The sequence below is a fragment of the Carica papaya genome, chromosome 5, assembly GCF_054855325.1.
Source record: "Carica papaya isolate Zhongbai chromosome 5, ASM5485532v1, whole genome shotgun sequence".
Classification (NCBI taxonomy): domain Eukaryota; kingdom Viridiplantae; phylum Streptophyta; class Magnoliopsida; order Brassicales; family Caricaceae; genus Carica; species Carica papaya.
The window spans coordinates 27,404,045-27,422,336 of NC_142313.1; the positions used below are offsets into that span (position 1 = coordinate 27,404,045).

The 18,292-nt window shown below is 46.2% G+C and overlaps 6 non-coding genes and 27 pseudogenes across 6 annotated transcripts; all 33 read left to right on the plus strand.

The window, feature by feature from the left end:
- The first annotated feature begins 102 nt into the window (after nucleotides 1-102).
- LOC148256966 (5S ribosomal RNA) lies at nucleotides 103-221 on the plus strand (annotated as a pseudogene).
- A 560-nt stretch (nucleotides 222-781) lies between these two features.
- LOC148256967 (5S ribosomal RNA) lies at nucleotides 782-899 on the plus strand (annotated as a pseudogene).
- Nucleotides 900-1,103: 204 nt separating this feature from the next.
- Nucleotides 1,104-1,222, plus strand: LOC148256968 (5S ribosomal RNA; annotated as a pseudogene).
- Nucleotides 1,223-1,431: 209 nt separating this feature from the next.
- On the plus strand, nucleotides 1,432-1,550 carry LOC148256969 (5S ribosomal RNA; annotated as a pseudogene).
- Nucleotides 1,551-2,821: 1,271 nt separating this feature from the next.
- On the plus strand, nucleotides 2,822-2,940 carry LOC148256970 (5S ribosomal RNA; annotated as a pseudogene).
- Nucleotides 2,941-3,829: 889 nt separating this feature from the next.
- LOC148256971 (5S ribosomal RNA) lies at nucleotides 3,830-3,948 on the plus strand. Its single transcript, XR_015820822.1, has one exon. It is a non-coding gene; the product is annotated as a 5S ribosomal RNA (ribosomal RNA).
- Nucleotides 3,949-4,511: 563 nt separating this feature from the next.
- On the plus strand, nucleotides 4,512-4,630 carry LOC148256972 (5S ribosomal RNA). Its single transcript, XR_015819829.1, has one exon. It is a non-coding gene; the product is annotated as a 5S ribosomal RNA (ribosomal RNA).
- Nucleotides 4,631-4,835: 205 nt separating this feature from the next.
- On the plus strand, nucleotides 4,836-4,954 carry LOC148256973 (5S ribosomal RNA; annotated as a pseudogene).
- A 204-nt stretch (nucleotides 4,955-5,158) lies between these two features.
- LOC148256974 (5S ribosomal RNA) lies at nucleotides 5,159-5,277 on the plus strand (annotated as a pseudogene).
- A 526-nt stretch (nucleotides 5,278-5,803) lies between these two features.
- On the plus strand, nucleotides 5,804-5,921 carry LOC148256975 (5S ribosomal RNA; annotated as a pseudogene).
- A 559-nt stretch (nucleotides 5,922-6,480) lies between these two features.
- LOC148256976 (5S ribosomal RNA) lies at nucleotides 6,481-6,599 on the plus strand (annotated as a pseudogene).
- A 205-nt stretch (nucleotides 6,600-6,804) lies between these two features.
- Nucleotides 6,805-6,923, plus strand: LOC148256977 (5S ribosomal RNA). Its single transcript, XR_015820405.1, has one exon. It is a non-coding gene; the product is annotated as a 5S ribosomal RNA (ribosomal RNA).
- A 148-nt stretch (nucleotides 6,924-7,071) lies between these two features.
- On the plus strand, nucleotides 7,072-7,189 carry LOC148256978 (5S ribosomal RNA; annotated as a pseudogene).
- Nucleotides 7,190-7,399: 210 nt separating this feature from the next.
- LOC148256979 (5S ribosomal RNA) lies at nucleotides 7,400-7,518 on the plus strand. The gene has a single exon (XR_015820151.1). It is a non-coding gene; the product is annotated as a 5S ribosomal RNA (ribosomal RNA).
- Nucleotides 7,519-8,050: 532 nt separating this feature from the next.
- On the plus strand, nucleotides 8,051-8,169 carry LOC148256980 (5S ribosomal RNA). Its single transcript, XR_015820761.1, has one exon. It is a non-coding gene; the product is annotated as a 5S ribosomal RNA (ribosomal RNA).
- Nucleotides 8,170-8,728: 559 nt separating this feature from the next.
- Nucleotides 8,729-8,847, plus strand: LOC148256981 (5S ribosomal RNA; annotated as a pseudogene).
- Nucleotides 8,848-9,411: 564 nt separating this feature from the next.
- LOC148256982 (5S ribosomal RNA) lies at nucleotides 9,412-9,529 on the plus strand (annotated as a pseudogene).
- A 202-nt stretch (nucleotides 9,530-9,731) lies between these two features.
- Nucleotides 9,732-9,850, plus strand: LOC148256983 (5S ribosomal RNA; annotated as a pseudogene).
- A 204-nt stretch (nucleotides 9,851-10,054) lies between these two features.
- LOC148256984 (5S ribosomal RNA) lies at nucleotides 10,055-10,173 on the plus strand (annotated as a pseudogene).
- A 542-nt stretch (nucleotides 10,174-10,715) lies between these two features.
- On the plus strand, nucleotides 10,716-10,834 carry LOC148256985 (5S ribosomal RNA; annotated as a pseudogene).
- Nucleotides 10,835-11,393: 559 nt separating this feature from the next.
- LOC148256986 (5S ribosomal RNA) lies at nucleotides 11,394-11,512 on the plus strand (annotated as a pseudogene).
- Nucleotides 11,513-11,717: 205 nt separating this feature from the next.
- LOC148256987 (5S ribosomal RNA) lies at nucleotides 11,718-11,836 on the plus strand (annotated as a pseudogene).
- A 517-nt stretch (nucleotides 11,837-12,353) lies between these two features.
- Nucleotides 12,354-12,472, plus strand: LOC148256988 (5S ribosomal RNA; annotated as a pseudogene).
- Nucleotides 12,473-12,676: 204 nt separating this feature from the next.
- Nucleotides 12,677-12,795, plus strand: LOC148256989 (5S ribosomal RNA; annotated as a pseudogene).
- A 209-nt stretch (nucleotides 12,796-13,004) lies between these two features.
- Nucleotides 13,005-13,123, plus strand: LOC148256990 (5S ribosomal RNA; annotated as a pseudogene).
- A 563-nt stretch (nucleotides 13,124-13,686) lies between these two features.
- On the plus strand, nucleotides 13,687-13,805 carry LOC148256991 (5S ribosomal RNA; annotated as a pseudogene).
- Nucleotides 13,806-14,364: 559 nt separating this feature from the next.
- On the plus strand, nucleotides 14,365-14,483 carry LOC148256992 (5S ribosomal RNA; annotated as a pseudogene).
- Nucleotides 14,484-15,045: 562 nt separating this feature from the next.
- Nucleotides 15,046-15,164, plus strand: LOC148256993 (5S ribosomal RNA; annotated as a pseudogene).
- A 562-nt stretch (nucleotides 15,165-15,726) lies between these two features.
- LOC148256994 (5S ribosomal RNA) lies at nucleotides 15,727-15,845 on the plus strand (annotated as a pseudogene).
- A 559-nt stretch (nucleotides 15,846-16,404) lies between these two features.
- LOC148256995 (5S ribosomal RNA) lies at nucleotides 16,405-16,523 on the plus strand. The gene has a single exon (XR_015820141.1). It is a non-coding gene; the product is annotated as a 5S ribosomal RNA (ribosomal RNA).
- An 860-nt stretch (nucleotides 16,524-17,383) lies between these two features.
- On the plus strand, nucleotides 17,384-17,501 carry LOC148256996 (5S ribosomal RNA; annotated as a pseudogene).
- A 203-nt stretch (nucleotides 17,502-17,704) lies between these two features.
- Nucleotides 17,705-17,823, plus strand: LOC148256997 (5S ribosomal RNA; annotated as a pseudogene).
- Nucleotides 17,824-18,032: 209 nt separating this feature from the next.
- LOC148256998 (5S ribosomal RNA) lies at nucleotides 18,033-18,151 on the plus strand (annotated as a pseudogene).
- The last annotated feature ends 141 nt before the right edge of the window (nucleotides 18,152-18,292 follow it).

Below are 18,292 nucleotides of genomic sequence, written 5' to 3' on the forward strand. Positions count from 1 at the left end.
TAGAACAAGCACGGGAGGTGCAGTGCGCACGCACAAGGAAACAAATGACGGGAGGGGGAAGAAAGGAGAAGGAATTTATGTATTTGCAGCGCGAAATTAAACGGGTGCTATCATACCAGCACTAATGCACCGGATCCTATCAAAACTCCGCAGTTAACTGTGCTTGGGCGAGAGTAGTACTCGGATGGGTGACCTCCTGGGAAGTCCTCGTATCGCAACAATTTTTTTTCAGATAGGTCGTTCGACGTTACGCGCGACTGGAACTATGGTCCGCTGGTTTATAAGCAAATGTGAGTCAAGAAGCAGGGGCATTTTAATCGATATTTGAACGAGAAGGAGAGGCGCAGTGTGAACGCACAAGGAAACAATTGATGGGAGGGGGAGGGAAGGAGAAGGAGTGTATGTATTTTCAGCACGAAATGAAACAGGTGCGATCATACCAGCACTAATGCAACGGATTCTATCAGAACTCCGTAGGTAAGGGTGCTTGGGCGAGAGTAGTACTAGCATGGGTTACCTCCTGCGAAGTCGTTATATTTCACCCATTTTCTTGTGAAGTCGTCGTGTTGCACCCATTTTTTTGCAGATCATTCTTTCGACGTTACGCGCGACTTGAATTATGGTCCTCAGATTTATTCGTAAATGTGAGTCACGGCGCCGTGGCATTTTACTTGATATGTGAACGAGTACGGGAGGTGCAGTTCGCACGCACAAGGAAACAAATGACGGGAGGGGGAAGAAAGGAGAATGAGTTTATGTATTTTCAGCACAAAATGAAACAGGTGGCATCATACCAGCACTAATGCATTGGATCCCATCAGAACTCTGCAGTTAAGCGTGCTTGTGCGAGAGTAGTACTCGGATGGGTGACCTCTTGGGAAGTCCTTGTATCGCAACAATTTTTTTTCAGACGGATCGTTCGACTTTTCACGCGACTGGAACTATGGTCCGCTGGTTTATACGCAAATGTGAGTCAAGAATCAGGGGCATTTTAATTGATATAAGAACGAGAAGGAGAGGTGCAGTGTGAACGCACAAGGAAACAAATGATGGGAGGGGGGGAGGGAAGAAGGAGTGTATGTATTTTCAGCACAAAATTAAATAGGTGCGGTCACACCAGCACAAATGCACCGGATCCCATCAGAACTCCGTAGTTAAGTGTGCTTTGGCGAAAGTAGTACAATGATGGGTTACCTCCTGGGAAGTTCTCGTTTTGCACCCACTTTCTTTTTTTCAGATGTGCCGTTCGACGTTACGCGCGACTTTAATTATGGTCCGCAGATTTATTCGCAAATATGAGTCACGGCGCCGTGGCATTTTACATGATATTTGAACGACAACGAGAGGTGCAGTGCGCACGCACAAGGAAACAAATGACGGGAGGGGGAAGAAAGGAGAAGGAGTTTATGTATTTGCAGCGCAAAATTAAACAGGTGCGATCATACCAGCACTAATACACCGGATCCCATCAGAACTCCGCAATTAAGTGTGCTTGGGCGAGAGTAGTACTCGGATGGGTGACCTCCTGGGAAGTCCTCGTGTCGTATTAATTTTTTTTTCAGACGAGTCGTTCGACGTTACGCGCGACTAGAACTAGGGTCCACTGGTTTATACGCAAATGTGAGTCAGGAAGCAGGGGCATTTTAATCGATATTAGAACGAGAAGGAGAGATGCAGAGTGCACGCACAAGGAAACAAATGACAGGAGGGGGGATGGAGGGAGAAAACGTGTATGTATTTGCAGCGCAAAATGAAACATGAGCAATCATACCAGCACGAATGCAACGGATTCTATCAGAAATCCGCGAGTTAAGGGTACTTGGGCGAGAGTAGCACTAGGATGGGTGACCTCCTGCGAAGTCCTTATATTTCACCCATTTTCTTAGGAAGTCCTCGTGTTGCACCCATCTTTTTGCAGATGATTCTTTCGACGTTACGCGCGACTTGATTTATGGTCTGCAGATTTATTCGCAAATGTGAGTCACGGCGCCGTGGCATTTTACTTGATATTTGAACGAGAACGAGAGGTGCAGTGCGCATGCACAAGGAAAAAAATCAAGGGAGGGGGAAGAAAGGAGAAGGAGTTTATGTATTTACAGCGCGAAATGAAACAGGTGCGATCATACCAGCACTAATGCAACTGATTCTATCAGAACTCCGTAGGTAAGGGTGCTTGGACGAGAGTAGTACTAGTATGGGTTACCTCCTGGGAAATCCTTATATTTCACCCATTTTCTTGTGAAGTCCTCGTGTTGCACCCATTTTTTTTGCAGATGATTCTTTCGACGTTACGCACGACTTGAATTATGGTCCTCAGGTTTATTCGCAAATGTGAGTCAAGGTGCTGTACCATTTTACTTGATATTAGAACGAGAACGGGAGGTGCAGTGCGCATGCACAAGGAAACAAATTACGGGAGGGGGAAGAAAGGAGAAGGAGTTTATGTATTTACAGCGCGAAATGAAACAGGTGCGATCATACCAGCACTAATGCAACGGATTCTATCAGAACTCCGTAGGTAAGGGTGCTTGGGCGAGAGTAGTACTAGCAAGGGTTACCTCCTGGGAAGTCCTTATATTTCACCCATTTTCTTGTGAAGTCCTCGTGTTGCACCTATTTTTTTGTAGATGATTCTTTCGATGTTACGCGCGACTTGAATTATGGTCATCAGGTTTATTCGCAAATGTGAGTCACGGCGCTGTAGCATTTTACTTGATATTAGAACGAGAACGGGAGGTGCAGTGCGCACGCACAAGGAAACAATTGACGGGAGGGGGAAGAAAGGGGAATGAGTTTATGTATTTGCACCGCGAAATTAAACAGGTGTGATCATACCAGCACTATAGCTCCGGATCTCATCAGAACTCCGCAGTTAAGTGTGCCTGGGCGAGCGTAGTACTCGGATGGGTAACCTCCTGGGAAGTCCTCGTGTCGCACTAATTTTTTTTTTCAGATGGGTCGTACGACGTTACGCGCGAATCGAATTATAAACCGCTGGTTCATTTGCAAAGATGAGTCACGGTGCAGGGGCATATTACTTTATATTTGAACGAGAAAGAGAGATGCACAGTGCACGCAGAAGGAAACAAATGACGGGAGGGGGGATGGGAGGAGAAAGAGTGTATGTATTTGTAGTGCAGAATGAAACATGAGGGATCATACCAGCACTAATGCAACGGATTCTATCAGACCTCCGCAGTTAAGGGTGCTTGGGCGAGAAAAGTACTCGGATGGGTGACCTTCTGCGAAGTCCTTATATTTCACCCATTTTCTTAGGAGGTCCTCGTGTTGCACCCATCTTTTTGCAGATGACTCTTTCGACGTTACGCGCGACTTGATTTATGGTCCGCAGGTTTATTCGCAAATGTGAGTCACGGCGCCGTGGCATTTTACTTGATATTAGAACGAGTACGGGAGGTGCTGTGCGCACGCACAAGGAAACAAATAACGGGAGGAGGAAGAAAAGAGAAGGAGTGTATGTATTTGAAGCACAAAATTAAACAATTGGCATCATATCAGCACTAATGTACTGGATCCCATCAGAACTTTGCAGTTAAGTGTGCTTTGGCGAAAGTAGTACAATAATGGGTTACCTCTTGGGAAGTTCTCGTGTTGCACCCATTTTTTTTTTTCAGATGTGCCGTTCGACGTTACGCGCGACTTTAATTATGGTCTGCAGATTTTTTCGCAAATGTGAGTCACGGCGCCGTGGTATTTTACTTGATATTTGAACGAGAACGAGTGGTGCAGTGCGCACGCACAAGGAAACAAGTGACGGGAGGGGGAAGAAAGGAGAAGGAGTTTATTTATTTACAGCGCAAAATTAAACAGGTGCGATCATACCAGCACTAATGCACCGGATCCCATTAGAACTCCGCAGTTAAGTGTGCTTGGGCGAGAGTAGTACTCGGATGGGTGACCTCATGGGAAGTCCACGTGTCGCACTAATTTTTTTTTTCAGACGGGTCGTACGACGTTACGCGCGACTGGAACTAGGGTCCACTGGTTTATACGCAAATGTGAGTCAAGAAGCAAGGACATTTTAATCGATATTAGAACGAGAAGGAGAGATGCACAGTGCACGCACAAGGAAACAAATGACGGGAGGGGGGATAGAGGGAGAAAAAGTGTATGTATTTGCAGCGCAGAATGAAACATTAGCAATCATACCAGCACCAATGTAACGGATTCTATTAGAACTCCGCAAGTTAAGGGTGCTTGGGCGAGAGTAGCACTAGGATGGGTGACCTCCTGCGAAGTCCTTATATTTCACCCATTTTCTTAAGAAGTCCTCGTGTTGTACCCATTTTTTTGCAGATGATTCTTTCGACGATACGCGCGACTTGAATTATGGTCCTCAAGTTTATTCGTAAATGTGAGTCACGGCACCGTAGCATTTTACTTGATATTAGAACGAGCACGGGAGGTGCAGTGCGCACGCACATGGAAAGAAATGACGGGAGGGGGAAGAAAGGAGAAGGAGTTTATGTATTTGCAGCGCGAAATTAAACAGGTGCGATCATACCAGCACTAATGCACCGGATCCCATCAGAACTCCGCAGTTAAGTGTGCTTGGGCGAGATTAGTACTCGGATGGGTGACCTCCTGGAAAGTCCTCGTGTCGCACCAATTTTTTTTCAGACGGGTCGTTCGACGTTACGCGAGTCTGGAACTAGGGTCCGCTGGTTTATACGCAAATGTGAGTCAAGAAGCAGGGGCATTTTAATCGATATTAAAACGAGAAAGAGAGATGCAGTGTGCACGCACAAAGAAACAAATGACGGGAGGGGGAAGAAAAGAGAAGGAATGTATGTATTTGCAGCGCGAAACTAAACTGGTGCGATCATACCAGCAATAAAGCCCCGGATCCCTTCAGAACTCCGCAGTTAAGTGTGCTTGGGCGAGATTAGTACTCGGATGGGTGACCTCCTGGAAAGTCCTCGTGTCGCACCAATTTTTTTTCAGACGGGTCGTTCGACGTTACGCGAGTCTGGAACTAGGGTCCGCTGGTTTATACGCAAATGTGAGTCAAGAAGCAGGGGCATTTTAATCGATATTAAAACGAAAAGGAGAGATGAAGTGTGAGCGCACAAGGAAACAAATGACGGTGGGGGAAGAAAGGAGAAGGAGTGTATGTATTTGCAGCGCGGAATTAAACAGGTGCGATCATACCAGCACTAAAGCCTCAGATCCCATCAGAACTCCGCAGTTAGGTGTGTTTGGGCGAGAGTAGTACTCGGATGGGTGACCACTTGGCAAGCCCTCGTGTTGCACCTTTTTTTTCTCGGATGGGTTGCTCGACATTACGCGCGAATGGAATTATAAATCGCTGGTTCATTTGCAAAGGTGAGTCACGGTGCCAGGGCATATTACTTGATATTAGAACGAGAAAGAGAGGTGCAGAGTGCACGCACAAGGAAACAAATGACGGGTGGGGGATGGGAGGAGAAAGAGTGTATGTATTTGCAGTGCAGAATGAAGCATGAGGGATCATACCAGCACTAATGCAATGGATTCTATCAGAACTCCGCAGTTAAGGGTGCTTGGGCGAGAAAAGTACTCGGATGGGTGACCTCCTGCGAATTCCTTATATTTCACCCATTTTCTTGGGAGGTCCTCGACGTTAAGCGCGACTTGATTTATGGTCCGCAGGTTTATTCGCAAATGTGAGTCACGGCGCCGTGGCATTTTACTTGATATTAGAATGAGTACGGGAGGTGCAGTGCGCACGCACAAGGAAACAAATAACGGGAGGAGGAAGAAAAGAGAAGGAGTGTATGTATTTGAAGCGCAAAATTAAACAAGTGGCATCATACCAGCACTAATGTACTGGATCCCATCAGAACTCTGCAGTTAAGGGTGCTTGGGCGAGAGTAGAACTCGGATGGGTGACCTCTTGGGAAGTCCTCGTATCGCAATAATTTTTTTTCAGATGTGCCGTTCGACGTTACGCGCGACTTTAATTATGGTCCACAGATTTATTCGCAAATGTGAGTCACGGCGCCGTGGCATTTTACTTGATATTTGAACGAGAACGAGAGGTGCAGTGCGCACGCACAAGGAAACAAATGACGGGAGGGGGAAGAAAGGAGATGGAGTTTATGTATTTACTGCGTGAAATTAAACTGGTGCGATCATACCAGCACTAATGCAACGGATTCTATCAGAACTACGTATGTAAGGGTGCTTGGGCGAGAGTAGTACTAGCATGGGTTACCTCCTGCGAAGTCCTTATATTTCACCCATTTTCTTGTGAAGTCCTCGTGTTGCACTCATTTTTTTGCAGATGATTCTTTCGACGTTACGCGCGACTTGAATTATGGTCCTCAAGTTTATTCGCAAATGTGAGTCACGGCTCTGTAGCTATTTACTTGATATTAGAACGAGAACGGGAGGTGCAGTGCGCACGCACAAGGAAACAAATGACGGGAGGGGGAAGAAAAGGGAATGAATTTATGTATTTGCAGCGCAAAATTAAACAGGTGCGATCATACCAGCACTAATGCACCGGATCGCATCAGAACTCCGCAGTGATGTGTGCTTGGGCGAGATTAGTACTCGGATGGGTGACCTCCTGGGAAGTCCTCGTGTTGCACCAATTTTTTTTCAGACAGGTCGTTCGACGTTACGCGCGTTTGGAGCTACGGTCCGCTGGTTTATTCTCAAATGTGAGTCAAGAAGCAGGGGCATTTTAATCGATATTAGAACGAGAATGAGAGGTGAAGTGTGAACGCACAAGGAAACAAATGACGGGAGGGGGAAGAAATGAGAAGGAGTGTATGTATTTGCAGCACGAAATTAAACAGGTGCGATCATACCAGCACTAAAGCTCCGGATCCCATCAGAACTCCGCAGTTATGTGTGCTTGGGCGAGAGTAGTACTCGGATGGGTCACCACCTGGGAAGCCCTCGTGTTGCACCTATTTTTTTTTTCGGATGGGTTGTTCGACGTTGCGTGCGAATGGAATTATAAACCGCTGGTTCATTTGGAAAGGTGAGTCACGGTGCCGGGGCATATTACTTGATATTAGAACGAGAAAGAGAGATGCAGAGTGCACGCACAAGGAAACAAATGACGATCATACCAACACAAATGCACCGGATCCCATCAGAACTCCGTAGTTAAGTGTGCTTTGGTGAAAGTAGTACAATGATGGGTTACCTCGTGGGAAGTTCTCGTGTTGCACCCATTTTCTTTTTTTCAGATGTGTCGTTCGACGTTACGCGCGACTTTAATTATGGTCCGCAGATTTATTCGCAAATGTGAGTAACGGCGCTGCGGCATTGTACTTGATATTTGAACGAGAACGAGAGGTGTAGTGCGCACGCACTTGGAAACAAATGACAGGAGGGGGAAGAAAGGAGAAGGAATTTATGTATTTGCTGCGCGAAATTAAACAGGTGCGATCATACCAGCACTAATGCACCGGATCCCATCAGAACTCCGCAGTTAAGTGTGCTTGGGCGAGAGTAGTTCTTGGACGGGTGACCTCCTGGGAAGTTCTCGTGTCGCACTAATTTTTTTTTCAGACGGGTCGTTCGACGTTACGCGCGACTGGAACTAGGGTCCACTGGTTTATACGCAAATGTGAGTCAAGAAGTAGGGGCATTTTAATCGATATTAGAACGACAAGGAGAGATGTAGAGTGCACGCACAAGGAAACAAATGACGGGAGGGGGGATGGAGGGAGAAAAAGTGTATGTATTTGAAGCACAGAATGAAACATGAGCAATCATACCAGCACCAATGCAACAGATTCTATCAGAACTCCACAAGTTAAGGGTGCTTGAGCGAGAGTAGCACTAGGATGGGTGACCTCCTGCGAAGTCCTTATATTTCACCCATTTTTTTGCAAATAATTCTTTCGACGATACGCGCGACTTGAATTATGGTCCTCAAGTTTATTCGCAAATGTGAGTCACGGTACCGTAGCATTTTGCTTGATATTAGAACGAGCACGGTAGGTGCAGTGCGCACGCACAAGGAAACAAATGACGGGAGGGGGAAGAAAGGAGAAGGAGTTTATGTATTTGCAGCGCGGAATTAAACGGGTGCGATCATACCAACACTAATGCACCGGATCCCATCAGAACTCCGCAGTTAAGTGTGCATGGGCGAGAGTAGTACTCGGATGGGTGACCTCCTGCGAAGTCCTCGTGTCGCACCAATTTTTTTTTAAAAGAGTCGTTCGACGTTACGCGCGACTGGAACTAGGTTTCGCTGGTTTATACGCAAATGTGAGTCAAGAAGCAGGGGCATTTTAATCGATATTAGAACGAGAATGAGAGGTGCAGTGTGAACGCACAAGGAAACAATTGATGGGATGGGGAGGGAAGGAGAAGGAGTGTATGTATTTTCAGCACGAAATGAAACAGGTGCGATGATACCAGCACTAATGCAACGGATTCTATCAGAACACTGTAGGTAAGGGTGCTTGGGCGAGAGTAGTACTAGCATGGGTTACCTCCTGCGAAGTCCTTATATTTCACCCATTTTCTTGTGAAGTCCTCGTGTTGCACCCATTTTTTTGCAGATGATTCTTTCGACGTTACGCGCGACTTGAATTATGGTCCTCAGGTTTATTCGCAAATGTGAGTCACGTCGCCGTGACATTTTACTTGATATTAGAACGAGTACCTGAGGTGCAGTGCGCACGCACAAGGAAACAAATGACAGGAGGAGGAAGAAAAGAGAAGGAGTGTATGTATTTGAAGCAGAAAATTAAACAGGTGCGATCATACCAGCACTAATGCACCGGATCCCATCAAAACTCTGCAGTTAAGTGTGCTTGGGCGAGAGTAGTACTCGGATGGGTGACCTCCTGGGAACTCCTCGTGTCGCACTAATTTTTTTTTTCAGACGGGTCGTTCGACGTTACGCGCGACTGGAACTAGGGTCCACTGGTTTATACGCAAATGTGAGTCAAGAAGCAGGGGCATTTTAATCGATATTAGAACGAGAAGTAGAGATGCAGAGTGCACGCACAAGGAAACAAATGACGGGAGGGGGGATGGAGGGAGAAAAAGTGTATGTATTTGCAGCGCATAATGAAACATGAGCAATAATACCAGCACCAATGCAACGGATTCTGTCAGAACTCCGCAAGTTAAGGGTGCTTGGGCGAGAGTAGTACTAGCATGGGTTACCTCCTGCGAAGTCCTTATATTTCACCCATTTTCTTGTGAAGTCCTCGTATTCCACCCATTTTTTTGTAGATGATTCTTTCGACGTTACGCGCGACTTGAATTATGGTCCTCAGGTTTATTCGCAAATGTGAGTCACGTCGCCGTGGCATTTTACTTGATATTAGAACGAGTACGGGAGGTGCAGTGCGCACGCACAAGGAAACAAATGACAGGAAGAGGAAAAAACGAGAAGGAGTGTATGTATTTGAAGCGCAAAATTAAACAAGTGGCATAATACCAGCACTAATGCACTGGATCCCATCAGAACTCTGCAGTTAAGTGTGCTTGGGCGAGAGTAGTACTCGGATGGGTGACCTCTTGGGAAGTCCTCGTATCGCAACAATTTTTTTTCAGATGGGTCGTTCGACGTTACACGCGATTGGAACTATAGTCCGCTGGTTTATACGCAAATGTGAGTCAAGAATCAGGGGCATTTTAATCGATATCAGAACGAGAAGGAGAGGTGCAGTGTGAACGCACAAGGAAACAAATGATGGGGGGGGGAGGGAAGAAGGAGTGTATGTATTTTCAGCACGAAATTAATCAGGTGCGGTCACACCAGCACAAATGCACCGGATCCCATCAGAACTCCGCAGTTAAGTGTGCTTTGGCGAAAGTAGTACAATGATGGGTTACTTCTTGGGAAGTTCTCGTGTTGCACCTTTTTTTTTTAGATGTGCCGTTCGACGTTACGCGCGACTTCAATTATGGTCCGTAGATTTATTCGCAAATGTGAGTCACGGCGCCGTGGCATTTTACTTGATATTTGAACGAGAACGAGAGGTGCAGTGCGCACACACAAGGAAACAAATGATGGGAGGGGGAAGAAAGGAGAAGGAGTTTATGTATTTGCAGCGTGAAATTAAACAGGTGCGATCATACCAGCACTAATGCACCGGATCCCATCAAAACTCTGCAGTTAAGTGTGCTTGGGCGAGAGTAGTACTCGGATGGATGACCTTCTGGGAACTCCTCGTGTCGCACTAATTTTTTTTTCAGACAGGTCGTTCGACGTTACGCGCGACTGGAACTAGGGTCCACTTGTTTATACACAAATGTGAGTCAATAAGTAGGGGCATTTTAATCGATATTAGAATGAGAAGGAGAGATGCAGAGTGCACGCACAAGGAAACAAATGAAGGGAGGGGGGATGGAGGGAGAAAATGTGTATGTATTTGCAGCGCAGAATGAAACATGAGCAATCATACCAGCACCAATGCAACGGATTATATCAGAACTCTGCAAGTTAAGGGTGCTTGGGCGAGAGTAGCACTAGGATGGGTGACCTTCGGCAAAGTCCTTATATTTCACCCATTTTCTTAAGAAGTCCTCGTGTTGCACCCATTTTTTTGCAGATGATTCTTTCGACGATACGTGCTACTTGAATTATGGTCCTCAGGTTTATTCGCAAATGTGAGTCACGGCACCGTACCATTTTACTTGATATTAGAACGAGCACGCAGGGAAACAAATGACGGGAGGGGGAAGAAAGGAGAAGGAATATATGTATTTGCAGCGCAAAATTAAACGGGTGTGATCATACCAGCATTAATGCACCGGATCCCATCAGAACTCCGCAGTTAAGTGTGCTTGGGAGAGAGTAGTACTCGGATGGGTGACCTCCTGGGAAGTCCTCGTGTCGCACAAATTTTTTTTCAGACGGGTCGTTCGACGTTACGCGCGACTGGAACTAGGGTCCGCTGGTTTATACGCAAATGTGAGTCAAGAAGCAGGGGCATTTTAATCGATATTAGAACGAGAATGAGAGGTGCAGTGTGAACGCACAAGGAAACAATTGATGGGAGGGGGAGGGAAGGAGAAGGAGTGTATGTATTTTCAGCACGAAATGAAACAGGTGCGATCATACCAGCACTAATGCAACGGATTCTATCAGAACTCCGTAGGTAAGGGTGCTTGGGCGAGAGTAGTACTAGCATGGGTTATCTCCTGCAAAGTCCTTATATTTCACCCATTTTCTCGTGAAGTCCTCGTGTTGCACCCATTTTTTTGCAGATGATTCTTTCGACGTTACGCGCGACTTGAATTATGGTCCTCAGGTTTATTTGCAAATGTGAGTCACGGCGCTGTAGCATTTTACTTGATATTAGAACGAGAACGGGAGGTGCAGTGCGCACGCACAAGGAAACAAATGACGGGAGGGGGAAGAAAGGGGAATGAGTTTATGTATTTGATGCCCGAAATTAAACAGGTGCGATCATACCATCATTAATGCACCGGATCCCATCAGAATTTCGCAGTGAAGTGTGCTTGGGCGAGATTAGTACTCGGATGGGTGACCTCCTGGGAAGTCCTCGTGTCACACAAATTTTTTTTAAGACGGGTCGTTCGACATTACGCGCGTCTGGAACTAAGGTCCGCTGGTTTATACGCAAATGTGAGTCAAGAAGCAGGGGCATTTTAATCGATATTAGAACGAGAATGAGAGGTGAAGTGTGAACGCACAAGGAAACAAATGACGGGAGGGGGAAGAAAGGAGAAGGAGTTTATGTATTTGCAGCGTGGAATTAAACGGGTGCGATCATACCAGCACTAAAGCCTCGGATCCCATCAGAACTCCGCAGTTAGGTGTGCTTGGGCGAGAGTAGTACTCGGATGGGTGACCACTTGGGAAGCCCTCGTGTTGCACCTATTTTTTTTCAGATGGGTTGTTGGACGTTAGGCGCGAATGGAATTATAAACCGCTGGTTCATTTGCAAAGGTGAGTCACGGTGCCGGAGCATATTACTTGATATTAGAACGAGAAAGAGAGATGCAGAGTGCACGCACAAGGAAACAAATGACGGGAGGGGGAAGAAAGGAGAAGGAGTTTATGTATTTGGAGCGCGAAATTAATATGGTGCGATCATACCAGCACTAATGCAACAGATCCCATCATAACTCCGCAGTTAAGTGTGCTTGGGTCCAATGGGTGACCACTTGGGAAGTCCTCGTATTGCACCTATTTTTTTGCAGATGATTCTTTCAACATTACGTGCGACTTGAATTATGGTCCTCAGGTTTATTCGCAAATGTGAGTCACAGCGCTGTAGCATTTTACTTGATATTAGAACGAGAACGGGAGGTGCAGTGCGCACGCACAAGGAAACATATGACGGGAGGGGGAAGAACGGGGAATAAGTTTATGTATTTGCAGCGCAAAATTAAACAGGTGCGATCATACCAGCACTAATGCACCGGATCCCATCAGAACTCCACAGTGAAGTGTGCTTGGGCGAGAGTAGTACTCGGATGTGTGACCTCTTGGGAAGTCCTCGTATCGCAACAATTTTTTTTCAGAGGGGACGTTCGACGTTATGCGCGACTGGAACTATGGTCCGCTGGTTTATACGCAAATGTGAGTCAAGAATCAGGGGCATTTTAATCGATATTAGAACGAGAAGGAGAGGTGCAGTGTGAACGCACAAGGAAACAAATTATGGGAGGGGGGTAGGGAAGAAGGAGTGTATGTATTTTCTGCACGAAATTAAACAGGTGCGGTCACACCAGCACAAATACACCGGATCCCATCAGAACTCCGCAGTTAAGTGTGCTTTGGCGAAAGTAGTACAATGATGGGTTACCTCCTGGGAAGTTCTCGTGTTGCACCCATTTTCTTTTTTTCAGATGTGTCATTCGACGTTACGCGTGACTTTAATTATGGTCCGCAGATTTATTCGCAAATGTGAGTCACGGCACCGTGGCATTTTATTTGATATTTGAACGAGAATGTGAGGTGCAGTGCGCACGCACAAGGAAACAAATGACAGGAGGGGGAAGAAAGGAGAAGGAGTTTATGTATTTGCAGCGCGAAATTAGACAGGTGCGATCATATTAGCACTAACGCACCGGATCCCATTAGAACTCTGCAGTTAAGTGTGCTTGGGCGAGAGTAATACTAGGATGGTTGACCTCCTGGGAAGTCCTCGTGTCGTACTAACTTTTTTTTTTCAGACCGATCGTTCGACGTTATACGCGACTGCAACTAGGGTCCACTGGTTTATACACAAATGTGAGTCAAGAAGCAGAGGCATTTTAATGGATATTAGAACGAGAAAGAGAGATGCAAAGTGCACGCACAAGGAAACAAATGACGGGAGGGGGAGGGAAGGAGAAAGAGTGTATGTATTTTCAGCACGAAATGAAACAGGTGCGATCATACCAGTACTAATGCATCGGATTCTATCAGAACTCCGTAGGTAAGGGTGCTTGGGCGAGAGTAGTACTAGCATGGGTTAGCTCCTGCGAAGTCCTTATATTTCACCCATTTTCTTGTGAAGTCCTCGTGTTGCACCCATTTTTTTTGCAGATGATTCTTTCGACGTTACGCGCGACTTGAATTATGGTCCTCAGGTTTATTCGCAAATGTGAGTCACGGCACCGTAGTATTTTACTTGATATTAGAACCTGCACGGGAGGTGCAATGCGCACGCATAAGGAAAGAAATGACGGGAGGGGGAAGAAAGGAGAAGGAGTTTATCTATTTGCAGCGCAGAATTAAACGGGTGTGATCATACCAGCACTAATGCATTGGATCCCATCAGAACTCTGCAGTTAAGTGTGCTTGGGCGAGAGTAGTACTCAGATGGGTGACCTCCTGGGAAGTCCTTGTCTCGCACCAATTTTTTTTCAGACAGGTCGTTCGACGTTACGCGCAACTAGAACTATGGTCCGCTGGTTTATAGACAAAAGTGAGTCAAGAAGCAGCGGCATTTTAATCGATATTAGAACGAGAATGAGAGGTGCAGTGTGAACGCACAAGGAAACAATTGATGGGAGGGGGAGGGAAGGAGAAGAAGTGTATGTATTTTCAGCACGAAATGAAACAGGTGCGATCATACCAGCACTAATGCATCGGATTCTATCAGAACACCGTAGGTAAGGGTGCTTGGGTGAGAGTAGTACTAGCATGGGTTACCTCCTGCGAAGTCCTTATATTTCACCCATTTTCTTGTGAAGTCCTCGTGTTGCACCCATTTTTTTGCAGATGATTCTTCCGACGTTACGCGCGACTTGAATTATGGTCCTCAAGTTTATTCGTAAATGTGAGTCACGGCACTGTAGCATTTTACTTGATATTAGAACGAGAACGGGAGGTGCAGTGCACATGCACAAGGAAACAAATGACGGGAGAGGGAAGAAAGGGGAATGAGTTTATGTATTTGCAGCGCAAAATTAAACAGGTGTGATCATACCAGCACTAATGCACCGGATCCCATCAGAACTCCGCAATGAAGTGTGCTTGGGCGAGATTAGTACTAGGATGGGTGACCTCTTGGGAAGTCCTCGTGTCGCACTAATTTTTTTTTTCAGACGGGTCGTTCGACGTTACGCGCGACTGGAACTAGGGTCCACTGGTTTATACGCACATGTGAGTCAAGAAGCAGGGACATTTTAATCGATATTAGAATGAGAAGGAGAGATGCAGAGTGCACGCACAAGGAAACAAATGACGGGAGGGGGGATAGAGGGAGAAAAAGTGTATGTATTTGCAGCGCAGAATGAAACATGAGCAATCATACTAGCACAAACGCAACGGATTCGATCAGAACTCCGCAAGTTAATGGTTCTTGGGCGAGAGTAGCACTAGGATGGGTGACCTCCTGCGAAGTCCTTATATTTCACCCATTTTCTTAGGAAGTCCTCGTGTTGCACCCATTTTTTGCAGATGATTCTTTAGATGATACTCGCGACTTGAATTATGGTCCTCAGGTTTATTCGCAAATGTGAGTCACGGCACTGTAGCATTTTAGTTGATATTAGAATGAGAACGGGAGGTGCAGTGCGCACGCACAAGGAAACAAATGACGGGAGAGGGAAGAAAGGGGAATGAGTTTATGTATTTGCAGCGCAAAATTAAACAGGTGCGATCATACTAGCACTAATGCACCGGATCCCATCAGAACTCCGGAATGAAGTGTGCTTGGGCGAGATTAGCACTAGGATGGGTGACCTCCGGGGAAGTCCTCGTGTCGCACTAATTTTTTTTTTCAGACGGGTTGTTCGACGTTACGCGCGACTGGAACTAGGGTCCACTGGTTTATACGCACATGTGAGTCAAGAAGCAGGGACATTTTAATCGATATTAGAATGAGAAGGAGAGATGCAGAGTGCACGCACAAGGAAACAAATGACGGGAGGGGGATAGAGGAAGAAAAAGTGTATGTATTTGCAGCGCAAAATGAAACATGAGCAATCATACCAGCACCAACACAACGGATTCGATCAGAACTCCGCAAGTTAATGATTCTTGGGCGAGAGTAGCACTAGGATGGGTGACCTCCTGCGAAGTCCTTATATTTCACCCATTTTCTTAGGAAGTCCTCGTGTTGCACCCATTTTTTTGCAGATGATTGTTTCGACGATACTCGCGACTTGAATTATGGTCCTCAGGTTTATTCGCAAATGTGAGTCACGGCACCGTAGCATTTTACTTGATATTAGAACGAGCACGGGAGGTGCAGTGGGCATGCACAATTAAACAAATGACGGGAGGGGGAAGAAAGGAGAAGGAATTTATGTATTTGCAGCGCAAAATTAAATGGGTGCGATCATACCAGCACTAATGCACCAGATCCCATCAGAACTCCGCAGTTAAGTGTACTTGGGCGAGAGTAGTACTCGGATGGGTGACCTCCTGGGAAGTCCTCGTGTCGCACCAATTTTTTTTCAGACGGGTCGTTCAACGTTACGCGCGACTGGAACTAGAATCCGCTGGTTTATACGCAAATGTGAGCCAAGAAGTAGGGGCATTTTAATCGATATTAGAACGAGAAGGAGAGGTGCAGTGTGAACGCACAAGGAAACAATTGATGGGAGGGGGAGGGAAGGAAAAGGAGTGTATGTATTTTCAGCACGAAATGAAACAAGTGCGATCATACCAGCACTAATGCAACGGATTCTATCAGAACTCCGTAGGTAAGGGTGCTTGGGAGAGAGTAGTACTAGCATGGGTTACCTCCTGTGAAGTCCTTATATTTCATCCATTTTCTTGTGAAGTCCTCGTGTCGCACCAATTTTTTTTCAGACGGGTCGTTCGACGTTACGCGCGTTTGGAACTAGGGTCCGCTGGTTTATACACAAATGTGTGTCAAGAAGTAGGGGCATTTTAATCGATATTAGAACGAGAATGAGAGGTGAAGTGTGAACGCACAAGGAAACAAATGACGGGAGCGGGAAGAAAGGAGAAGGAGTGTATGTATTTGCAGCGCGAAACTAAACAGGTGCGATCATACCAGCACTAAAGCCCCGGATCCCATCAGAACTCCGCAGTTAAGTGTGCTTGGGCGAGATTAGTACTCGGATGGTTGACCTCCTGGGAAATCCTCGTGTCGCACCAATTTTTTTTCAGACGAGTCGTTCGAAGTTACGCGCGTCTGGAACTAGGGTCTGCTGGTTTATACGCAAATGTGAGTCAAGAAGCAGGGGCTTTTTAATCGATATTAGAACGAGAATGAGAGGTGAAGTATGAACGCACAAGGAAACAAATGACGGGAGGGGGAAGAAAGGAGTAGGAGTGTATGTATTTGCAGCGCGAAATTAAACAGGTGCGATCATACCAGCACTAAAGCTCTGGATCCCATCAGAACTCCGCAGTTAAGTGTGGTGTCTACCTGGGAAGCCCTCGTGTTGCACCTATTTTTTTTTCGGATGGGTTGTTCGACGTTACGCGCGAATGGAATTATAAACCGCTGGTTCATTTGCAAAGGTGAGTCACGGTGCCGGGGCATATTACTTGATATTAGAACGAGAAAGAGAGATGCAGAGTGCACGCACAAGGAAACAAATGACGGGAGGGGGGATGGGAGGAGAAAGAGTGTATGTATTTGCAGTGCAGAATGAAACATGAGGGATCATACCAGCACTAATGCAACGGATTCTATCAGAACTCCGCCGTTAAGGGTGCTTAGGCGAGAAAAGTACTCGGATGGGTGACCTCCTACGAAGTCCTTATAGTTTACCCATTTTCTTAGGAGGTCCTCGTGTTGCACCCATCTTTTTGTAGATGATTCTATCGACGTTACGCGCGACTTGATTTATGGTCCGCAGGTTTATTCGCAAATGTGAGTCACGGCGCCGTGGCATTTTACTTGATATTAGAACGAGTACGGGAGGTGCAGTGCGCACCCACAAGGAAACAAATGACGGGAGGAGGAAGAAAAGATTTGGAGTGTATGTATTTGAAGCACAAAATTAAACAAGTTGCATCATACCAGCACTAATGCACTGGATCCCATCAGAACTCTGCAGTTAAGTGTGCTTGGGCGAGAGTAGTGCTCGGATGGGTGACCTCTTGGGAAGTCCTCGTATCGCAACAATTTTTTTTCAGATGGGTCGTTCGACGTTACACGCGACTGGAACTATGGTCAGCTGGTTTATACGCAAATGTGAGTTAAGAAAAAGGGGCATTTTAATCGATATTAGAACGAGAAGAAGAGGTGCAGTGTGAACGCACAAGGAAACAAATGATGGGAGGGGGGAGGGAAGAAGGAATGTATGTATTTTCAGCAAGAAATTAAACAGGTGCGGTCACACCAGCACAAATGCACTGGATCCCATCAGAACTCCGCAGTTAAGTGTGCTTTGGCGAAAGTAGTACAATGATGGGTTACCTCCTGGGAAGTTCTCGTGTTGCACCCATTTTCTTTTTTTCAGATGTGCCATTCGACATTACGCGCGACTTTAATTATGATCCGTAGATTTATTCGCAAATGTGAGTCACGGCGCCGTGGCATTTTACTTGATATTTGAACGAGAACGAGAGGTGCAGTGCGCACGCACAAGGAAACAAATGATGGGAGGGGGAAGAAAGGAGAAGGAGTTTATGTATTTGCAGCGCGAAATTAAACAGGTGTGATCATACTAGCCCTAATGCACCGGATCCCATCAGAACTCCGCAATTAAGTGTGCTTGGGCGAGAGTAGTACTCGAATGGGTGACCTCTTGGGAAGTCCTCGTGTCGTACTAATTATTTTTTCAGACGGGTCGTTCGACGTTACGCGCGACTACAACTAGGGTCCACTGGTTTATACGCAAATGTGCGTCAAGAAGCAGGGGCATTTTAATCGATATTAGAACGAGAAAGAGGGATGCAGAGTGCACGCACAAG